We start from the raw sequence: 21,648 nt of genomic DNA on the forward strand, positions 1-21,648 counted from the left end.
AACTAGTCTAATCTCCTCACTTTACTGATGTGGATAATGAGGTCTAGACAGTCAGTAAACATTTAAGAAGCACCTACTATGTGCTAGACATTGTGTTAAGAGATAATGAGGAGTCCAGGATGCCTCCTAGGTTAGAACTAGGATGATGGTGTTGCCCTGTACAGTAATAGGGAAGGAAGGAGGGAAGGAGGGTTTAGGGGGAAAGATAATGAGTTCCATTGTGGACATAATTGAGTTTAAGATGTCTGCTGGACATCCAATTCAAGATGTCTGAGAGGCAGTTGGAGATGTGAGATTGGAGATCCACAAAGAGGTTGAGGCAGGAAAGATAGATTTGAGGGTTATCACATAGAGATGGTAATTAAATCCACCGGAGCTGATGATATCAAGTGAAGTAGTATAGAGGGAGAAGAGAAGAGGGCCCAAGACAGAACCCTCAGGGACCCCTATAGTTAAAGAAAGTAATTTTGAGGAGGACCCAACAAAGGAGACAGAGAAGGAGCAGTCAGAGAGGTAGGAGGGAAACCAGGAGAAAGTGGTATCCTAAAAACAGGAGAGTGATCAACAGTGTCAAAGGCAGCAAAGAGATCAAGGAGAATGAAAACTGAGAAAATGCCTTTAGATTTGTCAATTAAGAGATGTTAGTAACTTTGGAGAGAGCAGATATGGTGGAATGATAAAGTTGGAAGCCAGGTTATAAGGGGTTAAGAAGTGAGAGAGAGAAGAGAAGGTGGAGATATCTACTGTAGATGGCCATTTCAAGGAATTTAGTTACAAAGAGCAGAGAGATACAAGATAATGGTTAAGCAGAGTTAGAAGGGTCTTTTTTTCAGGATATGGGATGAGATCAGGGTGGAATGTGATCATCACTTGAACAAGTAGAGGGCTAGCCTTGGTAAAGAGGAAGGTCACTTCATTATGTGGGAGAGGGGTGGAAGAGAGAGTGGAGAAGTCATCTGAGTGACAGGAGATGAGGAAGAGGGGAGGAGAGGAAGTTCACAGTAAATGGTCTCATTTTTTTCTGTAAAATGTGAGGCAAGGTTCTCAGCAAGAGAGAGTGGGAGGAGGGGGAGCCATGGGAGGTTTGAAGAAGGATGAAAAGGTCTGGAAGAGCCGCTGTGAAGAGTGGGAGAGTGAGTTGACAAGGGAAGCCTAGCAGCAATTGAGGTTGTGTAATAAATTTGTAGTGGACCCAATCAGAATGATTTTCCCAACTTTCACTCAGCAGCACATGTGTAGGTATGAAGTCAACAAATGGTGGAAGTGATGCAAGGCTGAGGCTTGACAGAGCATAATCAATGATATGATGAGCGGGCTAGGGATTCAGGAGAAAAGGACAGTGTAGAATTAAATTGGCTCACCAAGTAGTCAAGATACAGCAGCATACTAACTTTCCTCCTTCCTCTTTGCTAAGGTTTGACCATAGGGAGGAAAGACTAGTGTGTGTGTGTGTGTGTGTGTGTGTGTGTGTGTGTGTGTGTGTGTGAGAGAGAGAGACAGAGACAGAGACAGAGAGACAGACAGAGACAGAGACAGAGACAGACAGAGACAGAGACAGAGAGATGTGATTGATGGAAGGGGAAGAAATAGGGATGGACAAGCTAGTTGGGCAGGAGATGATATTATTCATGATATTTTATAGATGAAGTAACTGAGGCAGATAAAAGTTAAGTTTTCCCGCAGTCACAGAATAAATAAGTACCCAAGATTTGAACTCATCTTCCTGACTCTAACTTTAGTACTCTATCTACCCCATCACCTAGCTCACAAGGTTGTCATGTTGCTCAAATGAGATAAAGTACTGAAGGCTCTTTACAAACTATAAATGTAAATTATTATCATTAATATTACTACAGTTATTGTGCTGTAGCTTCCCTGCAAGTCATCATTAACCAACATCTTTTGGGGTTCTACTCCAAGTCTCCTCCAACCCAACCCAGTGACTGAAGTTATCCGATGTCAACCTGACATCTTGGCTTAAGTGCCTAGACAAAGGTCTTTGAAGTAGGTGGTGTAACCTGAATTCCAGAACTTTGTGGCTGAGGATCCTACCTTGCCAAGAATATTTTTTTTTTGTAAAATAAGTTTTACCAGTGCCTTCTATTTTTATATCACAGTAACTTCTGGATAGCCAACCCCACCACCACTACCCCTTCCCTCCTAGCCTTAAAACTTCTCTTGTAACGAAGGAAAAATAGTCCTTCAAAGTAGGTGATAAAACCAGAGTTTTAGACTTTGTTACTGGTGATCCTGTCTTGCCATGGATATTTTTTAATAAAACAAGTTTTATTGATGATTTTTTCTTGTAACAAAGAGTGACCAATTCTGACTATGTTTGCAACATTCTAATCTGTCCTCGTAATCCTCTGGTAGGTTTTATTATATTTTCTCCAGGATCAATCTTGGCCATTGCAATCATTCAGAATTTAGCTTCCTTTTAGTGTTCTTTTCCTTTATGGTATTAGAGACATCATGTGTATTTTCCTCCTGTTTCTGCTTACTTTATTCTCTATTGGTTAATTAAGGTCTTGCTATGTTTCTCCAAATTCTTCCCATTCTTCATTTCTTACTCCTAATTGTAGGGCCCATAGGGGCTGCTGATGAAACTGCTCCATTCAAGACCAACCTTCTTTGGGGGAGACCCAAAGTTGGTTACAGCCCCCACATGACTTTAAGCTTCAGTCCAAGCCAATAGCCTATAGAAGCAGTGGAACCAGAGAATGCCCAGTCTTTTCCATAAGAAGGATGATTTAGGTAATTTCTTGACTTTCAGCAGTACTGAACCTGGCAGGCCGGTGCCACATAAGAGGCGGACAGGACTCAAAAGCAGACAAGTGACTCAGTAAGAAACACATCCAAAAAAGACTTCTATCTTTTGCAGGGAAGAATTCAGAAATTCAACGCACAAGATCCTGCCCCAGAAATTCAACACACAAGAGCTTCCTAGGTGCTACATGAGGTGATCTAAAGCAGTCACTCATCTTTTCTGATACTTTTAGGAGCCATTCCAGAAGTGAGAAGCTGGGACGTTCAGGGTAAAGAGTCTTTCCTTGTGCTCTATGGCCTGAGGCCAGCTTGCACTCAGGGTGAGAACAAAAGCTACATCAAAGGTCTGAGAGACTGAGGAGATTCCTAGGAGGGAAGGTGCACACCTTTTACTCTTTTTTTAATCTTCTATGCAATTATTATCCCCATTTTAAAGGAAAATGAAGAAGACAAAGGTTAAGTAAATGTCTAAGGCAGAATTAACTTGACGATGAAGGGAAGGAATAAGCATTTATATAGCATCTATTATGTGCTATGTACTGTACTAAGTGCTTTACAAATATCTCATTTGATATTCAGAACAACACTTCAAAGTAGGTGCTGTTATTATTCCCATTTTATATTTGGGGAAGTTGAGGCAAAACAGAGGTTAAGTGACTTGTACAAGGTCACACAACTAGTCAGTTTCTGAGGCCAGAGCTGAACTCAGGTCTTCCTGAATCCAGGCCCAGGGCTCTATCCACTGAACCACCTAGCTGCCTCTCTGATGATGATTTGGGCAACTTCAGTTTGCCATATTCTACCTTTGGAAGAATAATCAGTACAAAAGACCACAAGGAAACATCTTCATTTCTTTTAAATGCATATTCCTGAACTTTGTAATATTATTCTCTTTCTTACTCTCCAGACAAATAAAAATGGGCCCAGTTCTCTGAGGCTGAAGGCAATTTGGCCCTTGAATATTTGCGGTCATAGCCAACATTCCCCCCTTCACTCCCTTAGCAGAGACCATGGGGATAAGATTCTTGCCTCATTCCACAGGTTCCCAGAAGAAGCCCCCTAGGGTCCAATTTGTGGTTTCCATTGGAAACCAATCAGTTTGAGTCATTGGCAATGAGCTGCTGCTCAGAAAAGAACCCAACCTATTCATATTCCATTCACAACTCTGGGGCCCCATGGGTCAGAATCTGTTCTTTGCAAAGGCCTGGCACTCTTCTCTTAGAGGACTGAGCAGGATCAAATGATGGTCATTAAGGGGCTCCTAATGGACCATTGGTTAACCGTTCTCACTTTTAACAAGGGCTTAGCTCCACAAGCATTTGGATTTAATGGCTCTGGGCCTCAGTTTTGCTGACTCAGGCAGTTAGTTCTTTCCACTACCTAGAGTCTTTGGTCCTCTGACAAGTTTGGTTCTGAGGAAAGAATGTTCAATCCCAGGCTATGGGATTTAATCCACTCTTGTTCAAGGACCCTACTGAGTGATTGCCCCATGGCCTAGAAGGCCAAAATAAAACTGAGAATTACCAAGAAATGACTCAGGCCTGGCAAAAAATCTGACTCTCTATGCAATCAGCTTTTGTCCAGGTGGAATTAGAAACATGGAGGTCAAGACTCAAGGAGACAGGAAGCAGAAGATGGGGGTGGGGTCCTAAAGGTCCAAGTACCAAGTCAGTCTTGGCAGATCTCCATCACAGAAGAAAACATCCAGGAATATGAAGTACTCCTACTCAGCCTCGGCCCTGGTTCAAAGGTTAACTCCTGCTCCCCTAGCCAGCCTGCTTGATGAGCCCTCCTGCAGGAGGAGAAAGGCAAACCCCACTCTGAAAAGTTAGGTCTCCTTTGACCACCAACTTACATGGCAAGTACTGAATTAGCCATACCCTTCTGCTGTGCTTAGCAATTTCCATTATTACCCATTTGGCTTTTTTCCAGTGCAAAACTGTATAAAAGATGGAAAGATTTAAGGGGCTGAGATGGGGAATTGGGGCTTGTTTTTTTATTCACTAATCCTTAAATCCCTTTGCCATGGTCTGTTTAGCTGTGTTCGAAAGCTACGCTTTGTATCCACGGGAATTGGTTTTGAACATTGTTGAAGTCTATGACTCAGAACTCAGACCCCTTTCTCCACAGTGAAACCGTGACCTGTCTGGTGCTTTTTTGAAGCCTTCAGGACAAGCTCTTCTCTCTAACCCCCACCCACCTTTCCCCTAGTCTTCTCTGCTCCTCTTTGGATTGCCTGACAGGGAAAACTGAACTATAGCTTACTCATTCAGGCAACCTCAATTAGGGCATCTGTCCAAACCACAGCAGAATTCAGACACTGCAAAGGGAAATCCTTCTGGCAGGAAGAAATGTGTTAGTGATGAGTGGGAATCCAATGGAAAAATATTGCTGGCATTAGCTGGATTATCACATCCACAAGAGTCTCTTTCCTTGCCCCATGGTGGGAAGGGCAATTGGTGACCCATCCAGCTCCTGACCCCTCTGATGTCTGTGTCTATATCTCTGTGTCTGTCTGTCTGTTTCTGTCTCTCTTTGCCTCTGTCTGTTTCTCTATCTCTGCCTGTCTCTGTCTCTGCCTGTCTGTCTCTATCTCCCTATCTCTGTCTGTCTCTCTCTAACTCTCTCTCTCTCTGACTCTGTCTCTCTTCGTCTCTGCCTGTCTGTTTGTCTGTCTTTCTCCCTGCACATTATATAGGATGGAAGGCTCCCTTTGAAGACCAGGATTTAAATCCTGCATCTGACATATTAGTTGTGTGAATAAAGGTAAGTCACTCTTTCAAGGCCCTGGCCAAGTATTAAATTAAATATGAATTATTATTCTGCATCTTTGAAAGGTATTTCCACATTAAATGTTCCTTATACTGATAAAATTATAAGTCTGGACCAAAAAAAAATAATAAACCAAAAATCCTTCTCTCTACTGCTTCCTTCACCAGTGTTATTCTTACTTTTTGTCTAGGACCACTAGAAGTGTTGGGGCAGCTAGATGCTGCAGTGGATAGAGTGCCAGGACTGGAGTCAGAAAGACATCTTTGTGAGTTCACACCTATCTCTAGACATTAGCTGTGTGACCCTGGGCAAGTCACTTCACCCTGTTTGCCTCAGTTTCCTCATTTGTAAAAAGAGCTGGAGAAAGAAATGGAAAACCACTCCAGTATCTTTGCCAAGAAAACCCCAAATGGGGTCATGAAGAGTCAGACACGACTAAAAAGCAACTGAACCTCTGAACTAGAAATGTCCTTGCAACTGAGCAAGGATGGAGTGTAGCTAGCTCACAGCTAAGGACCAAGAATGAATGCTATCTCTAGTGAAGAAATTGCTTGAGATGAACCATTCCTGCCAATGATTGCCTGCTTCTACTTCCCTTTTTCATCATGTGTTGCAGCCATGCACATGGAGTCAAGGGAATTGGATTTGAATCCTAACTCTGTAACTTACTACCTTGGGTAAACCACCATTTAACCTCTTTAATCCAGAGTTTCCTCATCTTTAAAAATGAGAGAGTCTGACTAGATCATCTCTAAGGTACCTTCTAGCTCTGACTCCTGTGGATCATTCTTGTCTCCATACTAACAGCATTCCTATGACCTCTTGAGACTGATGCTACAAATGCCCTCCCCTATCTCCTGCCCAGCCCTTGAGTTTGGTTATCCCTTGAATTCCGATGTGAATCAGAATGGCAGATTCAGAATGGTTTACCCTTTCCAAGGCCTCTTTGCGCCAGTAAGGTCCTTCCTCTTGGGCCCTGCTCATTGTACTCCAAGCATTGGCATAGTTTGAGTTCAGTCCCATTCTATGGGGCTGGGATGTGAAATCTTTGGTCCTAATCGAATGGTGGAAAAGTAGACCAAACTCAGAACCAAAAGCTAGACTATAAACTCCATTGCTCACTTCACTCTTTGACCCTCATTCAAAATTCAGCTCAATCTTCATCTTCTATGTGAAGTCTCCCATCCTGGCTGCTTGTGCCTTCCTCCCAAAGTTACCTAGTACTTATGTATTTAATCATTTATTGTTTATATATTTTGCATGTATTTATGTCTCACTTGGTAGACTATAAGCTTGAGAGCAGTACTTTTTTTTTTTTGCCTTTGTATCTCTAGCACCTAGGACAGCATCTGGATATTGGGGCTAGAACTATGGTTTCATTTGTATGAGTGAGCTCCTGGTAATGAAATTCCTCTCCCAGCACAGATTAGCAGCAGAGAGTTGCATGGAGTACTCATAAAATTGTATTAAGTGACTCACCCAGGGTCACAGAGCAAGTGTGTGTCAAAGACAAGACTTAACCAAGGTAGTCCTGGTGCTGTGGTCAGCCCTCTCTTCACTGCTCCATACTACTGCTCCTGGCACACAGTGGGCATTTACTTAATATTTGTTAACCGTTTTACTGCTTTACCTATAAGATAGGAATGATACTGCTCACCTTGACCCCATTAGTCACACAATGCCCATTGGCTTGGGGAATGTATTTTTCTCACTTAGAGCTTGCAGGGCTGACATAAAACATTAACTATGACAGTAACTTACTTGATCTATCAATGAGAACTTCAGATGAAAAAGAACAGATAGGTTTGAGAAAAGAAAACCTTCTCCCCCTATCATTACAAAGTTGGATGGTTTCCAATTTCCAATAGCTAATCAAAATAAAAACTCAGTCTCTTCATTGTAAAATAGAAAGATTGGACTAAATGTCCAGTTCTTATATTCTATGATTCTAATTTGTTATCTTATAAAACAAACCAACATGAATAAAAAAGACCCCTCATCCTGCCTTCCCAAACAACTTCTCCCAAATCTCTGAATCTTTGGAGGATAAAAACTGTCTACTCATCCCTCAAAATAATTGGATTTGAAGTCTATATTGTAAGGAAAGTCAGTCTCTAAGTGGATACAGGGCGCATGGATCTCCTTGGATCTGAATCCAACTTGGAAACGGAATCCCCTTGGAAAGAATCTATTTTCAACAATCAACAATCCTAAATTCCACTTTGCAGTGCATGGATTATAGTAAGATGTGTGTGTGCATGCATATACATATGTATATACATGTATTTGTATATATAAATAATTTGTTGTGATTGTTAAGGATAATTACTAATAATTACTAGCTGAGTGACAATAGCAAGTCATGGAGCAGCTAAGTAACCCAGTGGAGAGTGCTAGGCTTGAAGTCAGGAAGACCTGAGTTTAAATTCTGCCTTAGACACTAACTGTGTGGTCCTGGACAAGTTACTTGACACCTCTAAGTTCTAGGTTCTTCATCTGTAAAATGAGGAGATTGGGCTTTAAGGCCACTAAGGTTCCTTCCAGTTTTAAAACAACATCCTTATCACCTAAACCTATAGGAGCCTCATTTACTAATTTGTAAAAGAAGTGGTAATAATGCTTACATTGCCTATTTCCCATGGTTATTTTGAAGAACATGCTTTGTAAACCTTAAGGTAGTGGTGATAGCTAGATACATAGATGGATGGATGGATGGATGGATGGATGGATGGATGGATGGATGGATGGATGAATAGATAGATGGGTAGGTAGGTAGATAAACAGACATATATACATATGTGTGTATGTGTATTTGTATATATTATTGACTTTATCATCATCATAAAGATAACACAAAATAACCAGTCAGGATATAATTCACTGCCTTGCCTGAAAGATTTCAGGCATTTGGTATTCTTTCAGCAAGATAATAAATCAATGCTAGAAAAGTTTATACCGTTCTAAGATAATGCCAATGTCCCTACTCTCCACCCCCAGCCCTCAATCCCCACCCTCACTATTTTGGGTAAGTCCATTGGAAAGCTTAGGGCAATGAAAAGACTATTATCTCTGGATCCCAAAGACTAGGTTTGAAGCATGGCTCCAATACTTACTAGCTGTGTGCCCCAATCCATTGCAGCTATTTTGGACTTAGGAGATTTCCACAGAAGAGACAGGATGTCCAGTAGACACTAAAGACTTTTTTGTTTCATTTTAAGTCAAAGGAAGGCACTTAATTCACACAAAGCAAGGTATGTGGGAGTCACCTATGGTGTGGGAGGTACAAGAGAAAAGAGGGGAAATACGTTAGGATTATAGGCACTAGAGAGACAAAAATACAACCAGCTCTCCAGAAAAGCCAGATGAATCTATTTTAGCAGACATTGTTCTAGAACTTAAGTGAAATTATCTTCAAGACATGGAAGGAGAAAGAAGGATATCGATGATATAGTAAGAGAGACCCTCCTAACCCAATGCCCAGGTTATACCCAACTTTCATCACTGTGATCAGTGCAGACACATCTGGGTTCAGTCACCCAAAGAAAATGAGACTGCAGTATTTCATAAAGTTCTCTAGAAAGTATGTTTGATTGTGATTGGTTTCCTACTTCTAGTGTCACAAGCAGAGAGGCCAATTAATAAATGCTACTAGGAAACTACTAGCACAGAAGATTCAGCAATAGGAGAGTCCTGAAAAAGGAGGAGGTGCCAAGCAGGACTCGGTGGGACAAACAGAACCCAGACAGCCAGCCTATCACCAAAAAAAGGAGAGCCAAAAAACCCCAGAAGATTTACAAATTACCACAGTGTGTAACTTTGGATAAGTCATTTAATGTCCTGAGCCTCAGTTTCCTTATTTGTACAATGGAGATGAAAACACTTGCCCTACCAACTTCATACAGTTGTTGAAAGGAAAGCACTTGTGAACCTCAAAGTGGTACAGAAATGTGAGCTATAAATATGAGTCCAGAAAAGTCAAATCTCCTCAATCCTGTGTGATAGTGATTATCAGACTATAGTGGCCATTCTGCATTCCACCAACTTCATGTTTCTGTCTCTGTCTTTGTCTATCTGTCTGTCTGTGTGTCTCTTCCCCCTTTGTCTAGCTTTCTTTCTCTTTTCTTCTCTCTTCATCTCTGTCTCTTTTCTCTCTCTCTCTCTCTCTCTCTCTCTCTCTCTCTCTCTCTCTCTCTCTCTCTCTCTCTCTCTTTTTCTCTCTCCCCCTCCCTCCCTCTCTCTCTCCCTCTCTTCCTTCTCCATTTTTTCCTCCCTCTCCCTTCTCTCTTCTCCCTCTCTCTTCTCCTTCTCCCTGTCCCTCTCCCTGTCCCTCTTCCTCTCCCTCTCCTTTCTCCCTCTCCTTCTCCCTCCCCCTTCTCCCTGTATCTCTCTCTCTCTCCCCCTTTTCCTCTCCATCTCCCTCTCTCTCCCCCTCTCCCTTCTTTTCTCTCTCCCCTCTTCTCTCTCTTTTCCTTTCTCTCTCCCTACTTGGGTTTGGCAGTAACTTCCAACATTTGCAACAAACACATAAAACCACATTCAGTCTTAGAAAATGACGAATGTACGCCACCCCTACCCCCATATGCAAGAGTATAAATTGAACCCATAATGAGATCTTTAGTGCTTTTCAAGGAGAAGTTGAAATAGTTTATTGCAGAGAGAGCTAGTTTGTCTTCATCAGAATCAACCTCTCGTCTCTCATCTCCACGTAACATATGGAAAGGCTCCAAGGAGAGTGACTCAATTCAGCAAAGCTATTTCCAATGCAGTGCAATCCAAACCCCAGGAAAAATACACAGATAAGAGACAGTTAAAAAGTCAGAGTCCACACTTAAAGGATGGCCCTAGAGAAAAACTGGCAAACTTTACTGCTCCCACTAAGTGAAATAGGCTCCATTTTGACAAGACAATATGGTTTCAATACAATAATCAGCTACTTGAGGGCAAAGATAGTACTTTTTCTTTCTATATCCCCAAGGCACTAAATATTGCTTTCTGCAAAAGAATTGACAAGATGACTACTGTCATGAAGATTGGGAGTTTTCAGAGGAAGAAAGACAGAGACTTGGGAACAGGCACAAAGCTGCAGAGTGATGGTGACCAGCTGTTCCCTCCCCCAGCCCTTCCAGTGTGGATGCCTCCTTGACACTTGTAGAAGCTCTTTGGTGAGTTCTTTGTCCTTGCCTAGCCTCCAAACACATAAAAGGAATCAAAATGAACCTACCCCAACCTAAATATCAAGGGGACCCAGGGAAGTTTCCACCAAAGTATTGAGGAAAAATGCTTTTGACCTGAGGGGCTTTTTTCTGTGGGGCTTAGTATAGTGGTGAACCTAACTAACAAAAGTGGTGGACCTAGGTCTAATGATAGGGCAGTCAGACAAAAGAGTGATAGCACTCCTCTTTAGGAAGAAGTCGCAGCAACCTAAGACTGTGCCAACAGATTTCAGCAGCTCGGCAAAGAAAAAGCAGTCCTGCAGCAGACGGCACAGCAAGTTGTACAAATGACAGCTAATAGCAGCTAATGGCAACTTTGCTGGCAGGAAGAAATATCCCCTGAAATGATGAAAATTACTGGAACGAGTCTACTGGAAAGAAGTGGAATTCCTCCACAACACTAAATTACTGGACCCAAAGAAGGAGTTCTAAGACCCAGCAGAAGCTAAAGCCAAAGAAAAGCAAAAGTAAGAGTGAAGGTGGGAAGAGACATTTGATAACCTCACCCTTCAACAGTACTGCCAGTAACGTGAAACAAAAACTTCCAGGGATGAAATAAGGTTGTCTTTCTAGTCATCCCAAGTATTTTTTTTCTTTTTGGAGATCACAAATCTTAGAGTGAGACTATGAGTCTGAAGGAACGATCTAGGAGGTCCCTGGGGGTAGCAGGAATTACAGGAGCAAGGAGAGCTGTCTTGACTGGAATTTGGGTTCAAGTCCATTGTGTTTTATGTTAAATTTCTGTTAGGTAACATAAAGTCTGTCCTGTAATTTATGTGGTGTTAGCCTGAGTGCTTGCAGCCTATTTGGTGATAGGTATGTATGTATGCATGCACGCATGTGTGCATGTATGTATGTGATCATATGTGCACACACATGTGTGTGTATACACATGTGCACGTACGTATGTGTACACACACATATATGTGAATGTGTGTATTTGTTGTTGTTCAGTCGTTTAAGTGACCCCATGGGGTCACAAAGTCAAACACAACTGAGAACAACTGAATGTGTGTGTGTGTGTGTGTGTGTGTGTGTGTGTGTGTGTGTGTGGTGTTGCTGCTGCTGCAGTTCAGTCTTTTCAATCATGTTCAACTCTTCTTGGCCTCATTTAGGGTTTTCTTGGCAAAGACATGGTGTGGTTTGCTATTTCCTCCTCCAGCTCATTTTACAGGCGATAGGCTGTCCACTTTACCTTTTCTATAGAGACTCGGACAGAAACCAAATTCTGATGTTCCTAAGGGAAACCCTAGATGAGAACAAAATAAATTGGAGAAAGATTTACAAAAGATGGGCCGTAAGTGACGTCTGCACACATTCTCAAAATTGGAAGTGAATTTTGTAACAGTTCTAGTCTTTTCAGACAGCTAGAAGGAAATCTTGGAATGATGAGTGATGAGCTATCTTATGAGAAAATACCACAGAAGGGTTGTATACCTTTTGTTCCAAAAACCTAAATCCTCAGGATTTCCCACCAAGACTCCTTGGATTATTTCTCAAAACAGGACAAGCAGAAGGAAATATTTAAATTTTTGTTGAATTAAATTGCAAAGTCACAATGGCAGTGTAGTGCAGTAGTTGGTCAAATTACTTAACCTCTTTGGCGTCAGTTTCCTCCACTGTAAAATGAAGGGGTTGAGGTAGATGGTCGTAAGGTATTCTAGATCTATGATGCTATGATCAAAGATCACAGGCGGCAGTTGGAATCTGAAGCCCAACAATGTTTATGAGAGCTCAGGCACTGAGCGATAGTCGGTGCTGTCGTCCCTGTCAGATTGACAGATGGAAACCTCAGCACACAGGAAAGGCCATTGAGAAAGGCCTTCAAGAACAGCACAAGTTGTTTTCTTGACATTTCTTTGATCTCCCTAAAGCAGCCAAAACAGGAACATGACTTAGACAATCAGAAGTCTGACATAGCCCTAGCGCTCCAAGCCTTTGTGTCTCCTCACCCATCCTGCCAGCCAATACAGAAATGGATTTAACCACCGCCATGAACCTTTTGCGGCTCCTTGTCAGCACTGAATACTTCACGGGAGCCTTCCTTCCAATCCCCAGAGGAGTATCAGGTATCCAGGCAGCAAGATGATTGAGAAGCAACTCCCAGTGATGACAGATTCTCAGCTAGCTACACAAAGGCCCCATCTGTGACCACTATATATATCTAAACTATTGGATTCCCCATGAGGCTGATCCTTCATCGTGGTATAGTCAGCAGAAAAGGAAAGACCCTCTGACCTTTTATTGGATGCTTGTCACAGGGAGTCCTGAGTGAAAGTCAGCATCTCTAGAGGCAACTCTGGTGTACTGAAGACAAATGCTGGTGAAGTTGGTGACTTCCTGCAAAGGGGTACTGAGGAGCTATTATTACAATGATAGAGAGGTCTATTATCTTTCTAGAATATGATGGGGAGAAGTTCCCAAGATCTGTCGGACCTGTTGAATACTACATACTTCTGGTGATTTACATGGGCACAAATGACACAGCCTGAAGCAAACTAAGAAGCATTCCTTAATATATTTGAAGTCTTGGGAAAGAAACTGAATATTTGCTTAATGAAAGGATGAAGTGGGAAGGACAGAGTAGCCAAAAAAAAAAAAAAAGATAAGTAATTGAAAAAAAACTATGAGTAGCAGTGCCACCTAAGGTACCATATTTTGAGAAACTTTGCACCAAAAAAAAAAAACCCACTCAACACATATCATTGTTATTATTATGGTTATTTTTATGTTATGAATATGTATATATATATATGTGTGTATGTGTGTATATATGTTGTGTGTGTGTGTATGTATGTATAGCAGCTAGATGGGGCAGTGGATAGAGCATCAGGCCTGGAGTCAGGAAGACTCCTGAGTTCAAATGCAGCCTCAGACACTTACCAGCTGAGCGACCTGGGGCAAATCACTTAACCCTGTTTGCCTCAGTTTCCTCATCTGTAAAATAAACTGGAGAAGGAAATGACCCAAAATGGGGTCACAAAGAGTCAAATATGACTGAAAATGAATATATATATATATATATATATGTATGTATGTATATATTTGTTGTTGTTCGGTTGTGACCCCTGGGGGTCACAAAGTCAAACACAACTGAGAAAAACTGAAAAAAAAAATATGTATGTGTGTGTGTGCGTGTGTGCACATGTGAATTTTGTTGTTGTTGAGTCATTTCAGTCATGTTCAACTCTTTGTTGATCTCATTTGGAGTTTTATTTGCAAAGATACTGGAGTGGTTTACCATTTCCTTCTCCAGCTCTTTTTACAGACGAGGAAACTGAGGCAAACAGGGTTAAGTGACTTGTCCAGGTTCACACAGGTACTAAGTGTCTGAGGCCAGATGTGAACTCATGAAGGTTAATTTTCCTGACTCTAGGCCTGGCACTGTAGCCACCTACCTGCCCATATTTGTGTTACATTATTTTTAGTTTATGTTTAAGTGTGGTTTGTACTTAATAAAATTGTAACAATTTTTTTTTTAAGAAAAAAATTGAAGACTTTGGAGACATGGATGCTGTCCTCATGATTGCTGGCCATCCAAGGCCAGAGCTTCAGAAGACAAAGGCTGAGCTGAGAAGTGAATAAGTTGGTAATATTTGAGAGTGGGATTTGAATTCTAAACCATAATTTTTTTGTGTGTACACAGACCTGTGATTCCATTGCTATTGGGAGCTCCTGTTTAGAAAGTTCTCTCACCTAATGCAGATTGGCAATGGCTGTGCAATTTGAGAGTTTCAAAGAGTTCCCTGGGGCACCAAGAGAGGTCAAGGAACTTAAGGTCAAGTATCTATATGAGGCAAGACTTGAACCTGACCCTAAAGTCAGCTCTCTCTCCACTACAATGTGCTGCCTCTTTACTAGCTTAAAGATAGGAGCCTAAAACCAGGGATTGACAAGGAAAAATAAATGCTTTTTAACAGAGGACAGAGCCTTTAGGTTAAATAGACAAAGGACATTTAGAGAATTATGGAATTTCCAGCAGTAAGGAGTTAGAAGAAATATATTTTGGATTTGGTCCTTTTCAGTACCTTCAAGGCCTCCTACTACACTTATACTTAATGTGATTCTTTTCCTGTCCTCTCACTATCTCTTATACACCAACTCCCCCATCTCTAAGATTTATCCTTACTTAGAAGATTGGGACATTTTTAAAAGTTTTTGACTGAACAACTGAGGACTCAAAACTGATTTTTGCACACCTTTTCAAACCCCCCAAACCTAGAATTAGTCTCCACTATTCCTTCTTTTTTTTTAATTAATTAATTTATTTTTGGTTTTCAACATTCACTTCCACAGGATTTTGAGTTCCAAATTTTCTCCCCATCTCTCCCCTCCCCCCACCTCAAGACAGCATGCATTCTGAATACCCCTTCCCCCTATCTTCCCTCCCTTCTCTAACCCCCTTCTCTTACCTCCTTCCCCTTCTATTTCCCAGCAGGGCAGAATAGATTTCTATACCCCATTGCTTCTACATCTTATTTCTCAGTTGCTTGTAAAAACAATTTTTAACATTCGTTTTTAAAACTTTGAGTTCCAAATTCTCTCCCTTCCTCCCTCCCCACCCACCCTCATTGAGAAGGCAAGAAATTTGATATAGGTTATACATGGGTCTCCACCATTCCTAAAGCCTTATTATGACATTGTCATTGGGCTTCATCCCTTGGGACCGACTTGAAATGGAACTCTTTCAGGAAAAATCCCAGCATGCTTCACTTTGGCCTGTCTCGCCATCTTCTCCAGAGCCTTGACAGCCATTTTTGATGGTAGCATCATTTTCCAATCTTTGAACCCTCCTCTCCTTCCTGGAATGTTTTGGTTTTGGTTCTCAGTGAGTCCTGAGAGACTGCAAGATATTTCTATGCAAGTAGGCAGAGTAATGGAAAGAGCATAGGACTTGGGGTCATGAAGACCTGAGTTCAAATCCTGCCTCAGATACTTACTATGTGACCAAGTCACACCTCATTATCTGCCTCAGTTTCCTCATCTGTAAAATAAGGATAATAATAGCACCTATGTATGGGGGTTCTTGTGAAGATATAATGTGACAATATATATAAAGCACTTTTCAAACTTCAAAATGCTGCATAAATGCTAGCTATTATTACTGTTATGTTAAAGATTTAGCACTCAAATGGGTGGTACCATGGATAAGACCTAAGGCTTGGAGGAAGATAAGATATTTAATATATGTCTTGGCCCCTGGAAACAGGAACTGGAATTCAAGATCAGAGGTACCCAGGCAGCATGGTAGCAGTGGCTTCTTGCTAGTTATAGCACTGAGTCCATTCCCTCTGTTCCACAAACAAGGAGCTAGCCATGTTGAGAAGCAATTGGAGGTCCCTGGTAGCCACAGGATACTGTACGGAACCTCAGGAGTACCAATTTTCACTGGATCCCAACTCTATGCCTTATGCCGTAAAGACTCGGACTCAGAATTCCTAATCATTCATCTCAATCAGAAGTTCCCAAACTTATTTGGCCTACCTCCCCTTTTAAAAAAAAATTACTTAGCTTAGCACACCCCTGGAAATCTACATTCTGTAACCCTTTAACAGTTTTTTTTAAAAATTTGTATCATGTAAAAATATTTTTAAATGACACATCTTAAATTTAATTATTTATTGTAAATTTGTGGAGTTTTTTCCTACACTGAAATTTTGATAATGTAATATTGCATCATGTAGCTGTATAGTATCAGTATTATAAACAAGTCACTAAACGCACATATTCCTGCCTATGCATGCTGGACTTCCCAACAACATACAACACGCTCGCCTGCCAACACTTGCTTGTTAAGTCCTCTCGGTGGACTTGACCACTGATTACATACAACTTGCATTTTGTGTGTTTATATGGAAAATAATGTAATCACTGCAACTTTAACTCTGTTACACAACAGATGAAACATGTACAAACAGTTTTTCAAAATTTTCTTATCTTCTCTTCTTTCCTTATTTTCTACCGTCCTCTTATTTTTATTCAATGCCCCCCAATTGTACCCAAGGCTACTATGCCCCCCCCAATCATTTCAGCACCCCCTCAGGGGTGGAATCACCCACTTTGGTAACCTCTGATCTAAATAAAGACTGACCACAACATAGGCTTAAGTCAAAAATCATTTAGGGGCTGTCTTGTGTTTCCTAGATCCCTTTGCCTATTCACAGGTAAAGTCACCATGAGGAACTAACAACCTGGATTGTATCTCTCTTAGAATTGCTAGGTTTAGAGTAACCTATGTAGTATCTGGGGGACTGGAGTACACAGATTTGTGGCAGATTTTTATTATTAATTATTTGTCGCTTTCATTGTCCTATGTTTAGAGCAAAACATTGTATACAGTCAAGCATTCTGTCCTTGTGGACACACAATAAAACCAATTCTCCTTAACACTTTTCTTTGCCAATCCAAGAAAAAGCAATGCTACCCTTAGCTATGACTTCCTTTTTCATCTTCTGGCTTTATATATAGCAGGAATTTCAAAACTGACACTCTGTAGCTGAGCCATAATTAGGAATTCTGATGCTTGGGGCAAAGGTGGCGATGGGGACACTGGAGTAGGGAGAAGGTGTTTAATCAAGGATCACTCCTGCACGTGGTTGAAATAGGCTAGAGAGACAACTTCTGATGAGTCAGTCACAAGCTACCTACCTCCAGATAGAGATTTGATGAACTCAGAATGCAGAATGAGGCAAAGTTTTTGTTGGGAGGTTTTTTTGGACATGGTCAATGTGGGAATATTTTGTTTGACTATGCGTATTTGAAGCAGGTGGGTTTTTTTTTCATGCTTTCTCCAAGCAAGTGGAGAGGGAAGTAGAAAGAGGATAATATGAAACTGAAAATAAAATTAAATAAAAATTGAATAAAAAAATAGGCTGGGGGAAGCTAGGTGGCACAGTGGGTAGAGCACCGACCCTGAAGTCAGGAGGACCTGAGTTCAAATCCGACCTTAGATCAAACACTTGACGCTTACTAGCTGTGTGACCCTGGGCAAGCCACTTAACCCAATTGCCTAAAAATAAAAAAAAAAAGTTTTAAAATAGGCTGGAGACAGTGGCCATAAAAGCTGAGAACCTCAGACTAAGGGCCAGGATTTTCAATGGAATAGAAGGTTGGGGTGAAGTAGAAGTCTATGAGCCAAAGACTGAACTTTCTGGATAGGAGAGAAAATGACCTGGAAGCCCTTAGATGACAACCACAAGGTTCTGGGCAGGTTGAAGTGAACTTTAACGAGAAGTGGTTGTTGAGTGATGATGGCAGAGATAGGGTCTAAAAGTGGCATTGGAAAGCAGGGAGTCTGCCAAATCCTGCCCTTGGCCTTGTGTGTCAGAGGATGTAAGAAAGGAAGAAGCCAGCCTTAGAGAAGGTGCCAGGACTTGGTGTCCTCAGGAGAAAGCTAGGTTTCAATGAAAGCCGCAAAAAGGAAAGAATATGAGAAGAGATCTCGGATCAAGGGAAGTTCATTTAACAATGGAGGAGGGTTTGGGGAAACACAGTGAAAAGAGAAGGCAGAGGAGGATAGGAGCTTGGGAAGATGAGGGCTGAGCTGGATAGAGATGAGAGTATGAGGAAAGATAGTAAAGAAAGGGGGTTCCGAAACACAAGAACTGAAGAAGCCAAGGGAGCAGTTTGCTGGTCGTCATGCAGGGAGAGTAGTAAGTATAGGGAAACCAAATTGGCTCTAAGAATCTAATTAGAGTGGTGTGTGTCTATGTGTGCAAAAGTGCCTCTTCAGGGTCTAACTCTGAGAAGGAATTCCCTCAGTTAGTGCAAGGAAGGAGGGAATTATTTGATTAACAAGGTATAGATCAACTCTCATAATCAACATTTATTGAGTTTTTATTTTACTTAGGGTTATGAGCTGGGTGATAGAGGTCAAGGGAGAAGCATGAGACATAGTTCCTGACTTCAAAGATTTTATTGTTTGAAGAGGGGAGGGAGGTGTAGACACAGTCAGGGCACACAATCTCTACTGCTGATCTGAAAGAATGTAAATTCCTTGAAGAAGGGCCTATTCTATTTTGTCTCTGTACACCCATTACCTAGGATGATGCCAGGCACATAGTAAGTAATTAATAAATACTTGCTGATTAATGGATTGATTTCCCTTGTTCTGAACTTAGACATCATATATTGTGCAGGTCCTCAGCCCAAGATATACAACAGGGAAACCCAGGGAGAAGGAAGCCCCAGAAGGAGGCTGTCATAGAGGCCTAGAGGAGGTCAGTGCAAGACTGGACAAGGAAGGGGCAGCTAGGTAGCACAGTGGATAGAGCACTGGCCATGGAGTCAGGAGGACCTGAGTTCAAATCTGGCCTCAGACACTTAACACTTACTAGCTGTGTGACCCTAGGCAAGTCATTTAACCCCAATTGCCTCACAAAATTAAAAAGAAAAAAAAAGAATGGACAAGGAAGCAGGGCTGGACAGGCAGCATCTTAAAGAAGTAGAGTAGAGGAAGACGTATACTGCCCTGGATGCTGATACCTGGGCGGAAGCCTTAGTTACATTGCGCTAGTTCTGTCTCTGCTTAACATTATGTCCACTTGCAGGTCACTGGGTAAAGAGCCCACATTTAGAATATCAAGAGCTAGTTAGTGCTTATCAACATTCTAAACACTATGATTCTTAGCATACCCCCCCACACTTTCTGCCGTCTACCATCATCAGTGCAAAGTTGGAAGACAGCAGCACAGGAAAGAGGTTCATTTAAAAATTTTTTAGTTTCATGGATTACTATAATCAAAACAGTCTATGTGAGATGGCAACCAATCGATGATACGCCTTTTAGCACATTCTCAACAGGAAACGTAACCTCTTTCCAGCATCGCACCTACCTGCAGGATAGAGCCAGCCTGAATTTGTGCTCTATTGAGATAGAGAATGCAAGTATCTCTATGCTACAACAAAACATTAGAATAAGACTTTGTGGGCATGGCCCTGGGTTCTTGAGGGCCGTGCCAGGAGAATACAAGCTCTGGAAGGAGTAAGGCTGATACTAATATTGAATTGGACCTAGGAATTGTAACTGCTAGGAAGATGTTTCATTGCCCTAAAACCTCACAATAGCCCTGTGGCTAGAATATGATATCAGATGGGATCCCAGCCGAAGGAGTTTAGTCACCAAAGTGTCATTTAATCACCAAATGGTGCTGCTAGCTACTAACCTGATGCTATTGAACAGGAAGATACAAGATCTGGAAGTCCCATGTCACCTTGGCAATTTTGTTGCTAGAGATGAGCAAAAGTGCTAAAGAAGTGCTAAACTTTCCATAATTCACAAAGAGTATTTAATGACCTTTTGTTCCCCAGCTTTGTCTTTGTCTGGTTGGCTACACCAATTCGCCAGTTTAAGGGACGTGAATTTACCCAGTCAGAATCAGCTTATGAGCCTCCATCCTAGTAGAAAAAACTTTTCTTCCCAGAACTTGCTATATTTCCCTGAGCCTTTGGTGTAAGGAGTTACTCTCCGCAGGAAGAGACAAAATATCTTCAAATGTGCTTCATTTCTTGGGACATACATTCATCTCATATTATAGTAATTTTGAAAAGTATTCACAAACAGATCACCCCGAAAATCACTGCAGTGTGTGTACCAGCATCTTTTGCAGAGATTGATGAGGCAACGAGATTCTGTGAAGTACTTGACCAAGTCGCTCCAAATTAAGTCAACTTTAATACTTTGTGACTTCGATACAAAAGTAGACACAGATGAAGACAGAAAAAAATAATGGCATATATGGTTCAGGAGCAAGAAATTAAGAAGGCCAAAGACTTAGAGAAGATAGAAGTTCTCACCTATATATATCACAATTGCTTATTTTGAGAAAAGTGTTGAAAGGCTCTGGATGCAGTGAGCACCAAAGAACATCACAAAAAAATGATTATATTTTAATAGCAGGAGAAGACTGGTTAGAGACATGGAAATCACTCTTGAATCCACTATCTGTACAATCAAATCACTAACTTTTTTGTGGAAAGATCAAAATCTATACCAGTCTAGAAGAAATAATCAGTATGAGAAGAAATGACATGCAATTGAGATAGTTCTAACCTGACATATTTATGTAATCTGATGCAAAAAAAAGGGGGGGGGGAATAGATTTTAAAAAAACAGACATTAGCACACACTATCTCCATTTCCTAAGGAAGTTTAGTTCATGTAAATCAATTGTCATGAGAGAACTGAAAGAGCCTAGAAACCACCTCAACCAACAAACATTTTATCTCTTTGCCAAGTACAGAGAGATATGACAATCAAGGGCAAAACCAGTTTAAAATGTAAACTTCTTGTTAAATTTTGTAGATAACAATGGCGGAAGATTATTAGCGGCACGTCTTCATAAAACAGTAGGGAGGAGCCAAATTTTTTTTTTTAAGTTTATGGAAAGATTGGCAAAAGACCCAATTAAGTCATATCACCTGAGGACATTTAAGATTGAAATTGAAAATGGATCAACAAACAGATGAAAAATGGAAAACTTTTGTTAAGATTTTTATAGTAAGATATTTTCACCATCAATGACAGTGGAGACACCATATTTAGATGCTAACATCATAGTCCTGAACACTGTATGAAACAATGGAAATACCACTGAATGAAACAAAATTGCAAAGAGCAGTTGTATCATATGAAATGAACACAGAGGAGGTCCATACCAGAGATGACACAATTTTTAGAGTGTTAAATGACCAACTCTTAAAGCATTTGAAAGAAGAGGAGATATTAAAGGCTTGGGAAAAATCTTGGACCTTGTTACCAAAAGCAAGTGAACAAGAATTATCAGTATCTAATAGCTTGTATATTTATTTTGTAATTTCTATGTAAAATTTTTATAGACTTATCTACACATTCATCAAGTGCAACTTTGATTATCCTATTCAAAGGAAACAGGTAGGC

The sequence above is a fragment of the Vombatus ursinus genome, unplaced genomic scaffold (genome assembly GCF_900497805.2).
Source record: "Vombatus ursinus unplaced genomic scaffold, bare-nosed wombat genome assembly UNPS02014802.1, whole genome shotgun sequence".
In the NCBI taxonomy this organism is placed as follows: domain Eukaryota; kingdom Metazoa; phylum Chordata; class Mammalia; order Diprotodontia; family Vombatidae; genus Vombatus; species Vombatus ursinus.